Source organism: Strongylocentrotus purpuratus, unplaced genomic scaffold (assembly GCF_000002235.5).
Source record: "Strongylocentrotus purpuratus isolate Spur 01 unplaced genomic scaffold, Spur_5.0 spur5_scaffold_20, whole genome shotgun sequence".
Lineage (NCBI taxonomy): Eukaryota > Metazoa > Echinodermata > Echinoidea > Camarodonta > Strongylocentrotidae > Strongylocentrotus > Strongylocentrotus purpuratus.
In genome coordinates this window covers 30371197-30394739 of record NW_022145606.1, presented here as the reverse complement: position 1 = coordinate 30394739, position 23543 = coordinate 30371197, and the positions used below count along the sequence as shown (strand labels likewise).

General features: G+C 38.8%; 1 long non-coding RNA gene across 1 annotated transcript; it reads left to right on the top strand.

Annotated features, from left to right (window-relative positions):
- Positions 1 to 707: 707 nt before the first annotated feature.
- LOC115927379 lies at positions 708 to 23543 on the top strand. The gene is made up of 2 exons (XR_004065599.1): positions 708 to 3139; positions 22709 to 23543. It is a non-coding gene; the product is annotated as an uncharacterized LOC115927379 (long non-coding RNA).

The following is a 23543-nucleotide window of genomic DNA, read 5'->3' as shown; positions in this document are numbered from 1 at the left end:
TCCTTTTTTCTCTGTCTATTCGTCATCCCCAAAAATCGACTGGAAAAAGTACCAGCACATAGGGAAGAGTGGCGAGGGGAAGAAAAAAAAATCGAAGCAGTGCATTTCTCGTAGAAAGTCGATTTCTCTCTTTCTCTGACTCTCTTCATCTCTCTCTCCCCCTCTTGCTTTCTCCCTTTACATCTTTTGGTCTGCCCTCTCACATTCTCTTTCACGTTCCTTTCTTTTGGAAGAGTTGATGTCGTGCCTTGCCTTTTCTTTGGTATTATAATGCCATCATCATCTTCGTCTTTCAAGTTTCAAATCTTTATCTTCTGTGGGTATTGTCCTGATATTTCTGTTGCAAATACCTTAATATATCATGTTCCTAGTTGTTGTTCCTTGATATACTATATCTATTTTATTTTTCCCGTCTTCTCTCACTCTTTTTCCGTCCATCTGTCTATCTGTCTGTCTCTCTTTTCTCTTTCTTCCTCTATCTGCCACCTCTTACCTTTTGTTATTACTGTTTTGTGTTGTACATCTATCTCTTTTTTAAACCCATCTCTATTTTTCTGTTTCTATCTCTCTCCCTTTTCTATCTCCTTTTCTCTATCTCTCTCAACCCTCTTTATATACATCAATTTATCTGTCTCTCATTCTGTGTGTCGTTCTGTCTGTCTGTCTCTCCTCGTCTCTCCCTGTCCTCTCTCTCTCTCTCTCTCTCTCTACATCTCTTTCTCATTCTACCTCTCTCTCTTAATTCCCCTCTCTCTCCCATTCTACATCTCTCTCTTCAACTCTCGAGACAAACAGATAAACCCGAAACCTTCCATCCAAAGAAAAAGACAAAATCTTCTCCAAATCGACTCAAAATCACGAACTCCCGACGAAGATAAAGAAAACCCTTAATATCATAAACAGAGAAAAATGATCTGCGTTTAGCAAAGACGAGCGAGAAATTTTCGCACACTACAACCATGGTTGCGGTATAAGAAAGAAAATTCGATATTTTCACCAAGCAGCCATGATTACTAACTTTATCGACCCCCGTCACAGTCTCGAAGCCAGGCAGGAGCTCAGGCGAGATGACTGGAGAGAAAACCCGGCTTCATTTGAAATCGGAGAAGGGATGAGGAGTGAGGGAAAGAGATGGAGATACGTGGAAAGAGAAAGAGAGATTGAACGTAAGACATTATAGAGGGGGGGGGGGGTGATGAATGAGAGAGGGAGGGAGAGAGAGAGAGAGAGAGAGAGAGAGAGAGAGAGAGAGAATGATAAATGTTGAACATGTAGGCCTATGTGGAATTATGGTATAACATTATGTACCATAATAGTTATGTGTATGATCCCTAAAATTATAATCACCACCAGTTTTAAGATGATGTTTCAATTTTTCAAGTTTCAAGTTTATTTCTTCCACATTTTACAAAAAATATAGACAGACATATAAATTAGAAATTATATATAGGCCTATATATACATGTAGTATGATCACGTCTCAATGATACTCAATTTATATGATAGATTAAGCAGAACCTATTGAAAAGCAGTGCTAGTATATTACAGGTTACCGCTTTATAGTCATTGTAGATGAAAAACCATAGTAATAGGCCTATATAGAAAAAGACGTAATTTAGAGGGGGGCATTTAAAACACGATGGAATAAGGAAATGTGTATACAAATGCATTATCACCAATACCTAGAGTTCGAATACTTCCTTCCCTCACATGAACAAATAATTTACACGACAGATCAATATTGATATTATAAAACTTCTCCCTTCGCTTTTCCCTCTACCCTAATATCTTCTCCATCCTACATGTCTCCTTTTTAAGGCTTACAACTGAAAACATAATGTGAAATATAGCCGAGTCTACAGCTGTACACAATATCCTGAACTCAATTTCCTGTTAATATTGCAAAACCCCCCTCAACTTGTTCTCTCACCTTTTTCAAAAAAGCGTATCCTTAAAACCATTTCATTTTCCCATATAACCTTATAGCCCATAGCTTCTCCATAATAATATTACTTCAGTGAAAAACCTACTCTATATACCTCAGCTTATATTTATGTCTTCTTTATTATTTTCGTCATCTAAATTGGTAAAGGCCTCTTAGTCGCAGTTTATTCTCATATTAAGCCCACCTTCATAATTATTATGCTCAGAATACTATGCCCCTTCATAATAGCAGTCGCTGCTCCATAGGTTTCTATACAACACATTTACTACAACATGCCTCAGCATTTCTCTATACAGCATCTTTTCTTCATAATATATTTCTCTCTTTTTCGCCAAACTGAACGTATTTTTTCCAAACAGAGGCGTAGTGCAAGTCTACCCATTGTGGGGCACTATGGGGAAGGGGGAGGGAGCCTTTTTGGGGGAAGGTTTTTGTATAGGAGAGGGGTCGAAGGTGGTTTGGGGCTTCTTTTTTTCCTCGTCTGTACCCCTTCTCCCTTTCATTCCCTCTCTTTTCTGGCTCTTTCTTTGATTATTATATTTTTTCTCAGTTGGGAAGGGGCACATGCCCCCCTGCCGCCCCCTTTCGCTACGCCACAGGTTTCCAAAGCCCATCTTCTCTGTGTGTTTTGAACCGAGCCGAAACACCTGCCCTGATTATTAGCGCGATCTAGCCCCCTCAACCAAACGTAACGAATTTCCGGTTTCATGATTAAAGTCACCAAGCCCCGAAAATCTGTGAAAGAGATGGGGAGAAAGAGGGAGAGAAAGGGAGAGGGAGAGATGGAGAGAGGAAGAGAGAGAGAGAGAGAGAGAGAGAGAGAGAGGATAGAGAGAGAGAGAGAAATAGTGACTGAGATTTGAAAGAATGCAGAAATGGAAAAAAAATCGTAAGAAGAAAAAAGAAATTATGATTGTACAGGAAAGGGAGTAAAATGGGGAAGAGGCGTTCAAAAGATTGATATAAAATTAATAAGAAAATAAAGATAGATACACAAATAAATAGAGAGAAGGAGAGAGAACGAAAGCACAAAAGAAAGAAATGATATAGAGATCAAAAGATATGGGAATGGGGATAAATATATATATAGAGAAAGAACATAATTTGTTTAGAAATGGGATAAGAGAGGTGTTATCCAAAAGATAATTGGCTGTAGGGATGGAAAAGGTGTTAGAGAGAGAGAGAGAGAGAGAGGTAGGGGGTTGCGAGGGGAGCTGGAAGAGAAATGAAAGAACACCCGCTAAGCGTCGTGTTTTGATTTCTTCTGATAATGGAAAAGACTCATAAGGTTCATAAATTATAATGTATTTACACTCTCTGGATACTCGTATGTTAAGTATTTTTGCTTCTCGACCTTTCAGTGCCGAAGGGCGATCCTTTATTATGTTCATTATAATATGCCTCACGTAGATATGCAATATACTGTTCAAATACAAATATGATAAACCTGGAATTGAGCCCATAAATATTATCCTAAATTAAAACAAAAAGTTGTGAAATTCTACTTGAAGTTCACGAATGCGCAGTTGCTAAGACTAATGTAATGGTTAGCAATACAAACGGTCATTTTTTAATTCTTTTTCAACTCTATACATTTTTCCATTTCACGTTTAATTTAATTTCATCTTTACCAAAGATTTTGTCGTTTGCTGAATATGATAAAATTTGATTTCCATGAGTTAACGAGTGATTGAGTATGAGTATAGTAAATTTGCACCTTCTGCATATAACACTGAAGGGAGCTCAGAGGCGTGTTTGTTAATGTCATTTTTTAAAGAGTGGTCCTAGGAGAGATCCCTGAGGAACTCCACAACATATTTTTCCGACCATTTGGCCAATAATGATAATTTTGTATAATGCTGATGATTTTCTAATATTTAATAAACAAAATATTGATTAACAAACAGAATACCATAACTTGCATAGTGAAACAGCCTACTACTACTACTGCTAATACTACTACTACCACCACCACCACCACAACCACCACCACCACCACCACCACCATCACCACCACCACCACTACAACTACTACTAATACTACCACCACTCTTCTATATCTTATTACTGCTTCCAATGTTTTCTAGGACGTGGGTGATATTCGAATGTAGGACGATATAGCGTGTACTACAACTACTGCATCTACTACTACTACTACTACTACTACTACTACTACTATTACCACTATGATTATTACTACTACTCTTTATACCTTTGATATATATTTCCTATTCGAATGAAGGGTGCAATATCGTCTACTACTTCTACTATACCACCACCACTACCACTAATATTACTACTACTGCTACTGCTATTACAACAACTACTAATGCTGGTACTTCTACTACTACTACTACAACAACTACTACTGCTACTACTACTATACGAGTATCACTACTACTCTTTATACCTTCGATACATATTTTGACTATACTACTTCCAATATTTTCGAGGACGTAGGGGAGGGGGGGGGGGGGGCTGATATTCACATGAAGGATGCAATGTCGTCTTAAGGCCGAGAAGCCACAATATTACCTCGTAATTATTACTTTCGATGTAATATAACGCATCCGCGATACGGGTACGCGGGCACTGCCTAGCCTCCGCAGTGGGTAAAACACAATATATATATCCTTTTCCTCCACATCATTTCGTGTGGAAAAATCAATACTTTGCGCGCCGAAGTGGCTGGCATGCGACAACAATATTGAAATGCAATGAGAAAATGATACATCTTGCGTCGTGAAAGAAAATATTGGATGTGTTTTGGAAATGATATAGCTGCAGAAGCAAAAATGAGATGTAATGATGTACGAAAGGGCGAGTAAGGGAAATGGAGAGGGGAAGAGAGAGAGAGAGAGAGAGAGAGAGAGAGAAAGAGAGAGAGAGAGAGAGAGAGGGGGAGAGAGAATCGGTAGAAAGTTTGAGGAAGAAGAATAAAGTGAATGAGAGAAAGAAAGAGAAAGAGAAGGGAAGCAAGATTGAGAGGGAGAGGGGAAGGAAGAGAGAAAGAGAGAGAGAAAGAGAGAGAGAGAGAGAGATAGAGAGATAAAAATAAAGAGCTAGGCCTATGATTAACAGGTAATTAAGGAAAAATAGAAGAAGAATGACATGTACGAAATACCGAATAATGCTCTTGTTTTATTTTATTTTTGAGAAAGCATTCACAAATTAGTTTCATAACATTTTAATTTCTAAAGAACATTCGTAGGCTTCTCATGGCAGTCCTGGGGAAAAGGAGGATATACGCCGTTTATTAAAGCGTAGCATATATGGAGCTTGCAGTAAGTTGTGTTTCCCCATACAGTGTGCAACATCACAGGCAATCTATCTAGTTTTAAAAAGACACATTGCAGATGAAGACGGGAAAAAAAAGAAGAAGAAAGATAATTTTTGATCGCTCAGCCACGGATCGGGATGTTTTCTCATGAGTTTGTTGTTTCATCTTTCGGGTTTGGAAGACGTTTGATGGAGGTTGATTTGGTTTTGCCATCCTGGATGGCCGTGAGATGAAAGCTGACAAAACATCGTTCGGATGAGGGTCGGATGAGAGAGAGAGAGAGAGTAGAGTGGGGTAGGAGGGAAAAAGAGGACCAAAAGAGAAATAGAGCAAGGCCAGGAAAATTGCACTAAAGATAGAAAGCAGGATCAGGGTGGTAATGACGATGTTTGTGATGATGATAATGATAAGGAGAAGGAGAAGGAGGAGGTGGAGGAGAAGGAGATGAATAAGGGTTATGAGAATGATGGTGAAGATGATGATGATGATGATGATGATGATGATGATGATGATGATGATATTGGTAACGATGAAGACGAGGAGGAGGAGGAGGAGGAGGAGGAGGAGGAGGACGAGGAAGAGAATGAGAATTGAACCAAATGAGGATTGCAGGAGCATGATGAGTGATGATGATGATGATGATGATGATGATGATACAAAAACAGGGTTGTATAAGAAAGAGAGAGAACGAGAGTAGGGTGGGAGAAAAAAAAAGAGGACAAAAGGAGAAATAGAGCAAGGCCAGGAAAATTGCACCAGAGAAAAAAAGCAGGAGCTGGGTGATCTTGGTGGTGATAATGACGATGTTTGTGATGATGATGATGATGATTATGACGATAAGGAGGAGGAGGAGGAGGAGGGGGTGAATAAGGGTTATGAGAATGATGGCGAAGATGATGATAGGGACGAGGAGGGAGAGGAACAGAATGAAAATTGAACCAAATGTGGATCGCAAGAATAGTATGAGCGATGGGGATGATGATGGTGATGATGATGATGATGCGAAAACATATCGGTTGAAGGTTGGATGAGAGAAAGAGAGAGAGAGAGAGAAGGAGAGAGAGAGAATAAGAGAGAGAGAAAGAGAGAGAGAGAGAGAGAGAGAGAGAGAGAGAGAGAGAGAGAGAGAGGGGGGGGGGGGGGGGGGAGAGAGAGAGTGTGAGAGAGGGTAGGTGGGAGGAAAAAAAAGAGGACCAAAAGAGAGCAAGGCCAGGAAAATCGCACCAAAGATAGAAAGCAGGAGCAGGGTAATCTTGGTGGTGATAATGACGATGTTTGTGATGATGATGATTATGACGATAGGGAGGAGGTGGAGGAGGAGGAGGGGGTAATGGTTATGAGATTGATGGCAAAGATGAATATGAATATTAATATGATGATGAAGATGATGATGATGATGATGATGATGATATTGGTACCGATGAAGACAAGGAGGAGGAGGAGGAGGAGGAGGAGGAGGAGGAGGAGTGACAGGAAGTGAATGAAAAGTAAACCAAATGTGGATCGCACGAACAGGATGAGTGATGGTGATGATGATGATGATGGCGACGACGACGAGGAGGAGGTGGAGGAGGAGGGGGTAATGGTTATGAGAATGATGGCGAAGATAAAGATGAAGAAGATGAAGATGATGATGATATTGGAGACGATGAAGATAGGGATGAGGAGAAAGAGGAAGAGATTGAAAATTGAACCAAATGTGGACCATGTACAGGATGAGCGATGGTGATAATGAGGATGATGATGATGATGATTGTGATGATGTTATTGTTGGCGTTGGTGATGATGTTAGAGATAAGTTTGGTAAGTTTGGACAAAACTATTTTTTTTTGGTTGTATAAATGATGATTATGGTGATGATGATGTAGTTGTGTCGGGTACTGATAATGATAGTGATGATGATGATGATGGGGGGGGGGGGGGGGTGGTGATGATGATGATGATGGTGAGTATGATTTTGATGATAATCATGGTGAAGGAAGATGATAAGAAGATATTGTAAAAGTGCCAGGATCAAGCGACTTGTGCACATTAAGGGACATCTAGCGACTAGCATGCTGTCAGGGGTTATTTTCAATCAAATGAGTAATATTCAAACAAGCTCTATTTGTTTGTTCGTCAATTTTGAGACTGTCATCCAGTTCTGTCACTCGCCCCTCGATCTATGTCTAACTGTTCCTTCTCTCTATCTCCCCATACCCCTATCTCTGTTTCAGATACTAGATTTAGCTAGCACGGGGAAAATGATATTTGAAAAAAGTAATCATCGAGCATGGAAAATTTAGCACCCTTTTCTCAAATTTGAGGTACCCAATAGTAAAGCGAATTTGAAGAACGGGGAAAAATGTATCCATATAGGGTTCATTTTGTGGGTTACGTTATCAGCATATATTTTGTGTGTGTCATTTTTTAATCGAAAATTAGCGTTTTTTTCACTCTCCCCACCCGCCTTCTCTCTCTTTCTCTCTCTCTCTCTCCTTCTCTATCTCTCTTTCTCTCTATGTCTTTCTCTCTCCTTCGTTTTCTGCCCTTCTTCTCACTGTTCCTTTCCCTCTTCCTCTCTCCCTCCCAATCTCTCTTCATCCCTCCCTCCTTTTCTCACTCCTCTTTCTCACTCTTTCTCTCACCCCTATACATCCCTCTCCCTCCCATCTCTCTTTTTCCTCTCCATTTCTAAGTTCCTCACTCTTTCAAATATGAATCAAAATAATGTGAAGATTCTACAAGCACGGAAGGGGGAATGCTAATCCAAAAATATTAATCAAACAGGGAAAATCGGGCTCCATTTCTCATAAAGTCAAACTGATTAAAATTCACTTCACAAGATTTCAGCGGACTTCTGGCGCCTGAACTATCAGAGACCCCTGCAACGTGTCGATGAATACACACAGCTCTAACATGAGTGTGTGCACTTTGTAACTAGTGTAGTGTTCAAGTCCGGCATATTATCATACACGGCGAGGTGTGGGATATGAAATAAAGCAAGGAGAATGATGATGAGAGAGAGAGAGAGAGATAGAGACACAGAGAGATAGATAGAGAGAGATTTAGGAGAGAGAGGCCGAAATAGAAAGAGAGAGAGAAAAAGGCAAAAACAGATAAGGAGAGAGAGAGAGAGAGAGAGACAGGGAGCATAATGAATACTAGTGCAATAGACGCAAACATGATTCTTTCTAATTTGTCAAGAACATTGAATTAATGTTAATATACCGTGATTAATGATGTAATTGAATTAACATCAAATTGCATCGAATCAAGTTAAATGATTTTGGTGTATAGAAAGAAGAAAAGATAGGAAAAATGAAATTGTGAACAATTTGATGATTTTAACAATAATGACAATGACAACAACAATAACAGAAGTAATAATGCTGATTATAATGATGATAATGCTATAATGATAATGATAATGATACTACTTATTTTACTTCTACTACTACTACTACTACTACTACTACTACTACTACTACTACTACTACTACTACTACTACAATAATAACGACAAAACAAGGAGGAAGAAGAAGAAGAAGAAGAGGAAATCACAAAAACCCACATGAAGAAGAAAATAGAAGATATCTTATTTTGGCTCAATAAATAATTTCAATATTACGTTCAAACTTCAAACGCAGACGATACTCGCAATTACGTATGAAGCAGTTTCTGTATGTAGCATCCATTTGCTTGGCGCGCATAAATTTGAGTACTTTCTGGCACTTGCGATTTGGCTAGGTTTGTTAACCATTGAGTATTGATTTAATCACGAGTGATCCTGTACTGTTGTATTGTCCAACGTGATACGCTCAGCTGCCGAGGAAGTTGATTCATATTTTATTTCTCTCACTGTTTAATTTGAAATATTAGTCTGCAGTGCACTTAGAGCAGACTGAGCTGAGAACTACCTGCAGAAGACAGTATGGGCGTAGCGTATCGGGGGGGGGGGGGGGGGGGGCGTCCGCGTCTACTCCACGGGAAAAGTGAAGCTGTAACAGAAGAACAATAAGAAGCAGACGACGAAGAGAAGAAGAAAATGAAGAAGAAAGAAGGAGGAAAAGAAGAAGAGGAAGAAGGAAGAAGAAGAAGATGACGACGAAGAAGAGAAGAAGAAAGAAGAAGGATGAAGAAGAAGAAGAAGAAGAAGAAGAAGAAGAAGAAGGAGAATAAGAAGAAGAAGAAGAAGAAGAAGAAGAAGAAGAAGAAGAAGAAGAAGAAGAAGAAGGAGAAGAAGAAGAAGGAGACGACGAAGAGGAGAAGAAAAAGAAGAAGAAGAAGAAGAAGAAGAAGAAGAAGGAGAAGAAGAAGAAGGAGGAGGAGAAGAAGAAGAAGAATAATAAGAAGAAGAATAAGAAGAAGAAGAAGAAGAAGAAGACGGAGAAGAAGAAGAACGAGAAGAAGAAGAATAAGAAGAAGAAGAAGAAGACGGAGAAGAAGAAGAACGAGAAGAAGAAGAATAAGAAGAAGAAGAAGAAGAAGAAGAAGAAGAAGAGGAAGAAGAACGAAGAAGAAAGAAGAAGAGGAAGAAGAAAGAAGAAGACAGAAGAAGAGGAAGAAGAAAGAAGAAAGAAGAAGAAAGAAAAGAAGAGAAGGAGGAAGAAGAAGAAAATAGTCACAGCGGGTGCGTCAGAATACTTAAAATGTGTTGCATAATTATATGAATTTATTGAACATTCTGCATTTTTTCTTTTTTCAGACTTGGACGATAGGGGGCAACGAGCAGAAGTAATATAATGAATTTAGATTAATGAATAAATTAATAAATAACTAAATATAATATACATATAAAGGAAAGAATTACAAAAAAAAAGTAATTATGAATATATAAATAAATATCAAATATCCAACAAATGCATCAATAAATGAATGAAGATGTCAAAACAAATGAAAGAAAACAAGAAGTATGTATCAAGAAACAAAAGATAAAATCGTTCATATACTAATTCCTATTACTTTCTGTTGTTAACAATTTTATTTCCTCCAATTAAAGTAAGGTAGATATCCTTCGAGCATTTAAGGACACATAATTATAAAGAGAGAGAGACGGCGATAGAGGGAGCACACATATTCATTCCTTCCACAGTAATACTGTATCTCAGAACCTTAAAAAGGAGTTTGTAAAGGATAAAATATAGGGTAACAATGCAATGTAGCACTCTCGCAGCTCTCGTTGCTTAACAAAACGAGCAAGGCAATTTTAACTCAGACCCCGCTCGCTTGCAACAAATCCTCCCTTGTCCAGCCGCGTGGCGACTTCGCAGCAAACAACGCACCAATCAGCTGCAAGGCTTGTCCAGCTCATTCGCCTGCTTCCTTTTCTCCTCGGCAACTCAGCGGCTAATTTGCGTCGCGTGGCCCCGCGTGGCCGTTTTGTTTCCCCTGCTTCTCCTGGCTAAATCTTTAATTCCAACCGTATGCATCGCACGCGTTGAGCTTAAACAATAATTACAGATGATGTCCCGAATCGATATTTATTCACCTTGGTATTTGTGCCTTGCATATTTTCCATTTTCCTTTTCATATTTCTTCTTTGCTCCGTCATCTTTTCATGTTGTTAAAATTGCTTTTGCGCTTAAATTGAGCGTAGGATTTATTGTGACAATATCTACTGTGACATTAACTCATTCGCATTTTGTACTGTCCCTACTCGAGTGCTCACAGCATACGGTATGGATAATTCCCATTTTAATACGTGCATAACTGCAAAAATTCATTACAAGCAAGCATAATAGCATTCACCTGATGCGCAAAGTTGCAGGCCTTCACAGCGCGCATCGAATCAAAAATTTCAGCGAAGTGAAAGGAGGTCCTTTTTGCGTTTACACCATGCATTAATGTATCCATGTTGAAACTATGATAACAGCTTTCGGATTCACATTCATATGGATTACAAATAAAATAAATTAAGCGTAAGATATATTCAACCATTTTAGATGCATCTTTCTGTTGTAATTGTTTTGTGATAATAAGCGTTATCTTTTCGCTTCCGAGCATACCTTAACAAATAAGGTAACAATTAAAAGAGAAATTTATTGACAGAAAGTAACATACAAAGAAAGACAGAGAGAACGAAAAAAATGAAAGAAAGAAATACAGGATGGAAGGAAGGAAGAGAGAGAGAGAGAGAGAGAGAGAGAGAAAGGGGAAAGAGAGAAAGAGGTGAAGAAGAAGAACAGGAAGAAGAAGAAGAAGAAGAAGAAGAAGAAGAAGAAGAAGAAGAAGAAGAAAAAAAGAAGATGAAGAAGAAGAAGAGGTAGACGAAGAAGAAGAAAAACACGCAAACACTCCAATTTCTCCGATGCTTGTTTTTCCAAACATCAGTAAAAAAAGAAAAATAACAAAAAAGTAGTATTAACTATTAAACACTGCATTACTTTAATATTTAGGACGGATTCCATAAAACCATACTGAAACAAAATACAAATTCAACGCTCGCATCTTTACAACAATTTTCAGTGTTACTCTCTTTAGCAATATGTTGCGAGTAGTCATTCTGCGGTCATTCGCGTTGGGGTGAATATATCGGGTAAATTCCGAAGTGTAGGCCGACTCCTAGTTGTTCGGTCGGGTATCGGCCTGTTGGGCTGTCGGCCTGCCTTCGGTCTCGGCGGCGTGACTGGCGGTAGGCCTAGGTACTGCAATATTCGTGAACCCTGCAGCATGGATGGACTAATAATTCATATTATATCGGATCGATACATGCGGCCGGGCCACGTGGCCGGTTCTCATGTGCGTCGCCATTGAGCCGTGTTTACCCCCAGACAATACATGCGATGGGTTAACCTTGGTGAAGGAGACACTGTGTGTTTACTGGTAGCAGAGCGAGAGATGGAGAGGGAGAGAGAGATAGAGGGAGAGAGAGAGAGAGAGAGAGAGAGAGAGAGAGGAAGAGGGAGAGAGAGAGAACAGACAGAGACAGAGAGTACGATATAGAGACAGAGAGAGAGAGAGAGAGCGAGGGAGAGAGAGCGAGAGCGAGAGAGAGAGAGTGTGTGTGTGTGTGAGAGAGAGAGCGAGAGCGAGAGAGAGTTGATGGGGGGGGGGTAGTAGCAATAAATAGAGACAATTAAACAAGTTAACTCTACTAGACAAATAAATTGGAAAAGGGAGACAGGGAGAGGGTGGAAGAGTGTGCGTGAGAGAGAAAGAGAGAAGAGAGAGAGAAAGAATGAGAGAAGAGAGAGAGAATGAGAGAAGAGAGAGAGAATGAGAGAAGAGAGAGAGAGAGAGAGAGAGAGAGAGAGAGAAAAGGGGATGGGGGTAGTAACAATACAAAAAGTAAAGGGAGATTTAGAAATAAAGCTTTACATTACAAAGACAGAAGAAGTTGCAGACAGTGCTGAATAGAGAGAGTGAGAGATAGAGACGGTGTATAAAATAACAAATATATCAAAATATATGAAATATCAAAATAGAAGAACTAGATAGATAGATAGGTGTGCACCCTGACCCACATGCTATTCCTTCTTTATCTTACTTTGTATTTTTCCTATTTCACTCTGTATACACCTATATACACTGTACATGCTGAATGTGTTTTTATGATCGAATAAATAATAATAATAATAATAATAATAATGATAGATAAATAACTAGATAATATATAACAATATAGATAGAGAGATAGATAGAGAGACAGAAAGATATATATATTCATATAAATGTTCACATAATCTGTTCAAATTTTTGTCACTTTCGGCTACTGAAGAGCAATAATGGAATATATAATTATAATTCACAATAAAAACAGAGAGCTGAAGCAAAACAATCACTCACTTAATAGGATATTAGCTTTCTCATGTAAAATAGCGGGTGTATTACAATTTCTCAATTATCCTCTTCCCGTCGAATACTTACAGTCCAGCGTTTACTGATCCAGAAAAGCAGCGCATTGGAAAGGAATAAATGACATAAAAAACGACGAGCACTTGCTTGAATACTTGAGCAAAATATATTGATTGTGCACCTCATAAGCCGTAGTAATAAAGAAAGGCGAGCGGTAATAATTCGGCTATTTGATACCATCACCGATGATCCTCTTACGCCGGCCCTCCGGGGGAGAGTGAGCACCACCGACCGCTGGATTTGCCCATCTCCTGGTGAAAAAGATATAGGCCATATTCATGCATTGGGCTTTACTGATACTGTAGTATCAGTTAGAAGCTCACAGTACCCAGAACTAAGGTCTGAATGAAATATCCATCTTTAGATAATAAGCAGGAAAATAGCGTGGAAAATAACCCATAGGCCTATAGATAAGGCAGTAAAATCTAAATAGAGAGAGAGAGAGAGAGAGGGGGGGGGGGGGGGGTATAGTAGAAATGCATTGGTTTACGTATGAATAAATATGTAGGCCTGAACAAATATGAATGCAAAATAAGAAATAGGCCTAGACCTAAGTAATTAAATTTAGAAGAAAAAAATAATGATAAGTAACAAAGTGAATTAATGAGTAATAAATTGATAAATACATAAATATATAAATAAATGAATTAGAAAAAAAAAGGAACGGAAAACAAATTATCCTCTTGATATAAAAATATTGATGAATGTTGTAACACTAATAAGAAAAGCAAGATAGAGAGAGAGAGAGAGAGAGAGAGAGAGAGAGAGAGAGTAAAGGCAATAAAATCAATAAACATAAACTTTCAAATTCTTTAAATATGAATAATCACTCCCTGCAAAGTTAGGAGACTGATAAAGACAACGTAATTACCAAGTATCATCATCTACAAGTTATAACCTTTATATTTCTTTCTGCAAAAAATGGTATTATATACCTCCATAAAATACACAGATTAAATTCATGTAAGTTAGACACAAAGCCATTTTGAGCGTTATTGGAACATGCCTCAGTGGCCTCACATTTGATTAAACATCATTGTTCGAACAAATATTGGCAATTTCTCAACTGCCTTGCGCAGAAAGATTAATGTAATCTTTTGAAATTCTAAAATACCTTCTCTTTCTTTCTTTTAATTCAAAGTCCCCAAATACAGAGTTCGCCAATTCAAAACTGATGAACTGTTAACTGACTTGCGAATTATTTAGTGGCGATCTTTTTTTTTTCGAACCTTGTCTATAAGCAATTATTCATTGGCCAATCTTTAAGGACCTATTATGTTCATTTGATAAGAGAAATGATAATGGTAACAGCTTAAAACTCTGCCAAATCAACCACAATTTATTGATTCGAATTTCAGCTTATATGCTTCATTAATATACATGGCAATAACACAGCACCCCAAGCAAGACGAACCCCTTTTTTCCTCTCCAGGTTCATGCATGGGAATTGCTCGAAATTGCGTTATAAACAAAATACTGCCTCCATCTTCCATATGACTGCTTAGTTTTTACACAACGGTGAGTAAAAATGCAGAGATTTATTTTCGCTGATGTTAACGAGTTAACAAAGGGCGTTTCCTCTTCAGCGAGGGAAAAAAGAATCGTTCAAAATATTAAAAATAGAGAGAGAGAAAGGGTTTGTTATGAGCTCATTTGCCCCCTGCTACTAGCGCAAGTACAGCATACTGTCTGCGTCGCGTGGATATGCGGGGAAAATAGCGATAAAGGGGGAAGGGGAAAAAAACAGGAGCGGAATATTTTAGCTGTACGCGGGGAAAAGGGGCCATTTTTACGATCGATGATATTGATTTTCTAATTCCGCGCACTCAAACTTGGAAGAGGAAAAGAAGAAGGGAAAAGGGGAGAAGAGGAAGGGGAGATTAAAAGAAAGAATGGAGAGAGAGAGAGAGTTTCCTCGGGGAAGGTTTTTATTTTCCATCGCTCTCCCCCTCTCTCTCTCCTCCCTTCGCCTTCTCTCTGATTTTTGTTTTGCTCTTTCGTTCGGTGCTTCTTTGGTTGTAGACGACGTCCGTCGGGTTTGTTAGCAAAGCGCTGGCTTTTGAGAAAGGGGCAGAAAATGTGGCGGTATGCGTTAATGCATGCAGCGGCACGGCTCTCGCATTGATCGCCGGGTCTTCCCGAGGAATTCCTTAGCTCCTGTCCCGCTTCTTGTAAAGCAAGAAACGGGCTTCTGGGTGACTAAGTAGTCGTTCTCCCTCTCGACCAGTCCCTTGCCCCCTCCCCCCCCCCACACAGACATACCCCCTACATCCATCCCTCTATTCATCCCAGTGTCTCTATTTTTACTATTGCATTATCCTTCGTAGACATAATAAGATATCCACTGACATAGCAATATTCAATTTGATTTTGATTTATCGATATGAAATACGTTATACACTGTATAAAGATGATCATACACCCCCATGTAATTTAGAATGGATAGTGCTGCTCAGCAACCCCTCCCCATTACCATGAATACAAAATGGGAAACAAGATCATGAGACAAAAGAAAAAGAAAAGGTGAAATTAAAAATGAGATCACCGAATCGACATATTAATTATAGAAGCTTTGAATGTTGGTTGTCACATCACCTGTGGTTTGCTCTCGACCTTTAACATCATCATCATTGTCACCACTACCGCCACCACCAGTACGACGACCATTATCAACTCCACTATTATGATTATCATCTACAGTATCCCCATCACCATTACAATTTTCGTATTAAAAAAAATTAACATTGTCGCCAGCATAGTTATCATTAGCATGATCAGTATATTTATGGTCATAATCGTCATTATCATCATAATCATCAAAACCGCCATCATTATCACTATCACCACGATCACCACCTTCATCTTCACCATAATCACCATCGTCATCGTCATCGTCACCATCATCATTACATTCATAGTCATCACCACCATCATCACCATCACCATCATCATAATCATCGTCATCACTATCGTCATCGTCATTACCATTATCATCATCGTCACCATCACTATTATCGCCACCAACACAATCATCATAATCATAATCATCATCGTCACCATCGTCATCATCATCATCATCACCATAATCATCACCATCTCCATCACTATTATCACCACCAACACCATCATCATAATCATAATCATCATCGTTACCATCGTCATCATCATCATAATCATCATCACAATAATCAGCACCATCTCCATCACTATTATCACCATCATCATAATCATCATCATCATCACCATTTTCATCATCATAAACATAATTTTCATCATCACCATCATGAACCTCATGACCATTACCATCATCTTTATCGTAATCATCACCATCCTCATCACCATTACCATCACCATCACCACCATCACCATCACCATCATCACCATCACTATCATCATTATCATCACCATCATCATCATCATCATCATCATCATCGTCATCATCATCATTTTCATCATCACCATCATGCACCTCATCACCCTTGTCACCATCACCATCACTATTGTCACCATAATCATCATCATCATCATCACCATCACCACTATCATCATAATCATCAACATCATCGCTAACACTTACACTATCATACACATCATCGTCGTTATCGTTGTAAATAGAGAGAGAGAGAGAGAGAGAGAGAGAGAGAGAGAGAGAGAGAAGGGGAGAGAGAGAGAGAGGGGAAGGGATAGAGAGAGCAAGAAAGCGAGAGAGAGAGGGAGGGGAATAGAGATGGAGAGTGAAAAAGATTGGGAAGGGGAAATAAAGAAAAAGATAGAGAAGATTATTAGAGAGAGAGAGGGGGGGGGGGGGGAGAGAGGGGGAGAGAAAGGGAGGGGGGGGGGGGAGAAATGAAGAGATTAAGTGATGAAGTTCAGTAACCCCACTCAACGCCCGCTCCTAAACTTCCCAGCAATGATTGGCATCCGTATGTAAATTGCATGTAAATGACAGTATCATGGCGCGCAGGTGCAGCTCTTACCGTGCGTCGCAGAGGGATTAACGTGGCTTCCTTTCATCTCTTTTTTTACTTTTTGGCGCGAAAAAAGGAATGAAAAACGTCTAAAAAGTGTCGTCTGCAAAAGATGACGGCCAGGAAATATTGGCCAAAGCAGGGAAATGTTCGCTCCGATCTCCCCGGTCAATCTTGAAGGTCCTTTTTTGCCAATTTTTAGCTTGTCACAAGATTTGAAAATGGTCTTCAGTGATTGCGCCATCTATCTGCATACACGAGTGCACCACAATGCATCAATGATGACGTCATCTCTCACCTTAAGTTATAATTATTATTATCATTTTTTTTTGGGGGGGGGGTGTGATCATAACACTTTAAGGTTTCAGACAAGGCATCCGTGCTCAAACACTTTTTGACCGATAAGCCTGATATCGAGCCTATGACACAATACCGTTATGTAAGATCAAAGGTCAAATATCTTTGAATTGAATTGAAGGACAAGAAAAATAAGAACAAGATCAAGATGGGAATACCAACTTTCTTTTTGTCCAAGTTTGCTGTCACTGTCTTCCAAAGGGATGCCTTCATCCCTCATTCCCTATAACGTACATCATGTGACCAATAAAAAGACCGATTTACTAATATATTCAAATGTATTGATGTTTCTTTCCTGGGAACCTAGTGATGAGTTATTCTATCAACCTGTTATTAATGAATGCCTACAGTACTCGTTGCTATGTCGAGTGAGACTCGGGCAATCTTTCAGGCTATCAAGAACAAACTTTGTTTAAAAGGTTAAAAGTCTGCATGAAGTTTGAAATGTTAGTACAGCGGTCTATTGATATATCCCGCTGTCCGGTAAGTTTTGCGAGACAGCTTACGAGAAGGAAATTCAACATGAAGCATCAAAACATGTTGACAACGAAAATGTTCTTGACAATAAAACCTCTTCAAGTCAACTCATAATGAAATTTGTCTACGGGAGGCCTTGCTGACACCAGTACCCTCCCTTGCTTATTTATCAAATTTCATTTATTACCACGCGGTAAGATATACGCTCACATAAATATCTAATTATTACCTATGACATTTCGAGAATCAAAATGACTGATTTGGAAGGCAATAAACCCCCACAGTTCATACAAGATTCATTTTCTATACCTTCAATTAAAATAACTCCGCGCATTACTCTCACTGGGCGTTTAAATGCTTATTACCTCGCATTATTTGATTCGCCACAACCAAATTGCCGCAGCGACCTCAGGAAAATAGAAGAAAAAGAAATGCAGACAATAATCGTTCTTATTGGCAAAGATATGAACCATTATCGAGCATTTAGAGAGTTTACAGGTAAAAAATGAGGGCGTATGTTTCTTTGGCGTTTCCGGTACAATTTCCTCTCGCCGACGATGACGATTATTGGTATGGTTTGTTAGTCTTACACCGCAGACGTATTCTCGTTTTGTGAACTAACAATTTTCACTAATTTTCCATCTTTACGTTTTCCTAATAGCCTAAATGTATTGCTTGTTTCTAGACAATTTTGTTATACAAATGTTCTTATTAATTCCAGCTGTATTTGCCATTAATCCCAAACGTCATCTTCTCTGCCTGTCTCCCCATCGCTTTCTAACCAATACCCTCTTCCAATACATTTTTACTATGATCGTCCAAACCTTTCTATCTTTTTTTTTGAAATGACAATGATACATACAAGAGATCAATCTACAGTTAGATAAACATGGATATAAACAATGGATGCCATAATGATGGGTATTTACTTTTAGTTGTCGAAAGAGTAGGCCTATTTGTAAACATGAAAATTAGTCACAGATACAGTAATTAGCAAGGATCGGACCCAAGGCGTCTTGTATGAGAGTCAAGAGTCAATATTGCACTGCCCCCACACAAAACCTTATCAAGAAATTACAAGTGTATGTTTGTCCAGCTCTCAATGAAAAAGTATTCATATTGTAAAAAAATGGAGACTTTCATGAGTTGTCATTATAATAGATACCATATTTCTAAAATTCTAAAGATACCATGTCTCGAATTGAAAGACTACTCACTCCCCTGCTTAAACCATTGGCAGTTATTAGCAGTTAATTCATGCGCACAAGCCTTTTTTAATGCGAGCAACTTCGGAGCTGCTCCAAAACAATAATTTCATCTATTCAATTCCAACCAACAATATATCCTGCATCGTATACCCAATAAGCATTCCATAAACCTCGCTTCGATTCGAAGACAATAATGCGCTCGCTCGCGCATGCTCTAATATGCATACAAGGCTAACACATGGAAGCATTGTCATTTTCTCTCACAATTTCTACCCGTTTAATTCGCCCCCTTTTGGTTATTATTCCCTTTAAACAAAATAGATATATCGTTTGCGTCCCCGGCAACCTTCAGAATTTCAGAATTCATATATATTGCTCTCCTTATCCTTAGTTTATTTTCCGATTCGTATTTTTGTGTCGATGATAGTATGAAAAGCGGCGAGGGTTCAGAAGGGGGGAACTTTAATGAGTTTTTAAAAATTTATTTCGGAAAGAAATTCGAAATGTGAGGGAGATTTGAGCATTTTTGTATTATACATGGAGAGGGGGAGAGAGAGAGAGAGAGAGAGAGAGAGAGAGGGGGGGGGGGGGGTCTACAAAATAAATAGAGATATAATACATGACATTGTACACAGACACGTATGCACACAATGTAGAGAGATATACAGAGAGAGATAGAGAGAAGGAGAGAGAGAGAGAGAGAGAGAGAGACAGAGACAGAGACAGACACACAGACAAACAGACAGAGAATAATTATTTTCCTCGTCTTCAAGAAACCTGCTAATTAAGGAGCTGTTGCTACTTCTATTTCTAAAAGTCTGTACAATGATTCATAGATAACAATGAGTCTGGTGTGGAAATATATACTCTACAACCACTTTGATTTAATATTTTTGAATTGGGTGGGGGCAATGAAAACAGAAATGTATAATGTCATTTTGCTGCGTCAGCGATTGACGTTGTCTCTGACGCATTATGAGAGTGTCATTGTAGCCCCAAAATGAGGTCGAAATGTGCAATCAAAACAGCACGTTTAATGACTGACAATTGAGATTATATAACTCAAAGTAATGATTGACGCAGGTAATGTCGCAAGCGAAATGACACTTCGTGAGCAAAGGGCATATAATGGTCAATTGCGCTTTTTTGATTACGCCTCCTCTTTCAATTTTTACATCGCATCTCAGGCTACTGACGCATGGGATCATTTTTTTCTCCACAATTTTTGTTTAATGATTCCAAAACAATACAACTCGTTCTTAGAAATACAGTTGTTTTTCATCTTGACATGATTCAATACATAGATAATACACACCAAAGGCTTGATTGACGCAGGTATAATAACGCAGTCGAAACGACGCCCCGATCAAAAGAGTCATTCGCGCATGTTGATCATGCTTGCATCAATACGGTAAATTTGATCGTACTCCACCATAAGCATTAATATATATATTATCATTCGTTAAGTGAACGGGTTAGAACTACGAAGAGAAAGAAGGCAGTACGTTGAAATAGAAATCCTGGTTCATCCAGAGCAAAAAAAAAGCAAGCGTTTATTGAACACATCTTTTCGTATTCTGCTTACCTGTATATGAAATATTTGATCGCATTCCATTACAAGCACTAAGCAATATTAATTATAACAGATAACAAAGAAGTTTGACTTTAAACTGAAAACAATGCTTTATTCAATACAAGATAAAGCAAGAAAGCAGTCGCGTTCGTTGTACACCCATCCTGTATGTCACTTTGCATCTACTTCAAGTTTGACCTTATGACATTGCAAGAAACGATTTTACAATTCAGCTCGCATACTGGCGAGAAAGATAAAGAGAAAAAAAAATGGAAAGAGGAAGAGAAAGAGGAAAAGAAAGAGAAAGAGGAAGAGGAAGACAGAGAGAGAAGAAGGTCTATTTTTAAATGGAATTACGCTTCCCATCGCAAAGCGAACTAAAGTAAGTGTCATTCGAATTCATTGAATACACCCGCTCGCCGTATTTTGCTCTGCCTCTTTGCATCTACGGCAAATCACCGAAAGACTAGAAAGAACATTGTTATCTTTCATTCAGTCTACGAGACAGAAAAGTAAGCAAAAAGGAAGTCTTGCTTCATTTAAAGCAAAAAGTAATAATAATTAACGATTATTAAACACACTTCTCGTATTTTACTCCCATCTACATCTGTAAATTTGTCCGTATTTTACAGTAAGCATTAAACGATTGTTATCATTCATACAGTAAACGGCCTAAAAGAGAAACACACAAAAAGTTTTACGTTAAACTGGATACATTGCTTTACTCCAAACTAAGCGAAACAAGAACCAGTCGCGTTCATTGAACACGCCTTCACTAGGAATCTATACACTACAAGTTTGACCGCGTTCCATTACAAGCATTAAACGCTTCCTACCATTCATGCTCGCGTACGGGCGAGAAAGAGATTGACTTTTAAATATTGATATCAGATAAAATCTGACACCCTCCACATAAAACAATCAATGTTATGAACAGGTGACCATATACAGCCTACACTACATCCAGCTATCGATGATCAATTGGAATCGAAAACGATATGAAGGGTAGATTTCGATCCGTATTGAGCCGGAAAAAACGATCTCTTGCCGTGATTTTTTTCCTCGTAATTCTTCCTCTCTGCTTGTTATTGCGACGTGTGAATGAGATAGTACATGCTTATACAAGCTATGGGAGTGGCAACAGTAAAGTGAATAGCATTTTCTATTGGAATTTAGATGATTTTAGGATGAAAATGTGAAATGTTTGTCAAGTTATATTCACTGAAGATCTACGTTATCAAATAAGGAATAGTATGGATAGTTGCTGCATAATAAAATTAAAAACCTGTTTGTTTAAAGTAAAGGTTTAAGGTTGTAGGTAAAAGGTTAGTAGAGTGGAACATTCCAAGTGTGTAGAGTTCACAAAATGTTATTCGTGCTATCACGCAGGAGAAGCAACATAAAAACAACATCAACAACAAAGACAACAGCAATGATAAGAATAATAATGATAATAATAACGATAATACAATTCATACAAATCATAACAAACAGAAAAAACAGCAGCAGCAGCAACACTGACAACGAGAACAACAACCACGCGACACCAGTGGCAACGGGAACAACAACTACTCCGAATAAGAATATTTAATGAGAAGGTAACGCTTATCGCTCAGTGAACAAGAAAAGTTCTGCAAGATTTATCAACCATAGAGCACATTGTTGCTTTATGCTCATTAGCTATAAGGTTAGGTATTATCAAATGTTGTTGTATGATATATTTAGGCCTGATTGTTACAAACCTAGTATACATCTATAATATTTAGTGAGACCTTGAACGCGTTGGAGTAATGGAATAATTTACATCATATATATTTGTATTTATACACACATTATTATGTGTGTGTGACTTCTCTTGCCCTCTCTATATCTCTCTCTAATGTGTCCCTTGCCCCCTCTATCTTTCTCTTTCTCTCTCTCTTTTTCTCTCTCTCTCTCTCTCTCTCTCTCTCTCTCGCTCTCTCTCTTTCTCTCTACATTATAGACCAAAACGCACTCGTTTGCCGTTTGGGACATTCTGTTTGGATTTAGTTTTGACAAGGGGGGGGGGGGGGATGTTGGCAGATGTTGACCTTTTATAGCCCCCTATTATTTCCTTTATTTTCAACATCTCTCTCTCTCTCTCTCTCTCTCTGTCTCACCCACACTCACACCCACACACACCATTTACAGTTTGTGAGTTTATTGGTCTGGTTTCGTTAAGAAAAAAAAGGGGGGATGGTTGTCAGGTGTTGACCTTTCATTCGCCCCTACCCTTAGCCCTTTACTTATTTTCTACATCTCTCTCTCTCTCTCTCTCTCTCTCTACCTCTTTCTCTGTTTTGTTCTCTCTCCGTCCCTGTGTGACATGTGGTCTTATGAGACATGTGGTGGCTATCGATCGCTGACAAAACCTATCGATTGGAAATAGCTGCGTGAAGGCTGGCGATCGATAGCGCCACAGTGAGCCCCGTAAAAATACCGCCACATGTTCGTCGAAGAAAACAAAGCGCAACAAAAGGGGGAATTCAATTCGAATAGCGGCGAACAGACTTCATGAATATTTGATGTCGGGATTAAAGGCAAATCCGCTTGTTATCCTCCGAAGAACTACAAAGTAATTTTTGAGGGATGAAGGGGAAAGCTGTTTATTAGGGGGTCTAACTGTAAAAAAGTTTGGGAGATTAGGCGCCCCTAAGCGGATTGGTAACAAGCAAAAGTGAACGCAACGCAATCAACATTCCGTTACCTAACTGAAAATATGGAAGGATAGTTGACAGGGTATTACAATTAGAGAAGAGATTACCCACCAGCTAACACAGCAAGTTGACAGAGGCGCAATTTATTTCTGCCAATTCCATCTACAACAATCAACTTCTGACGCTTGTCATGTATTTTTGTAATTATTACCTGCCGTCTC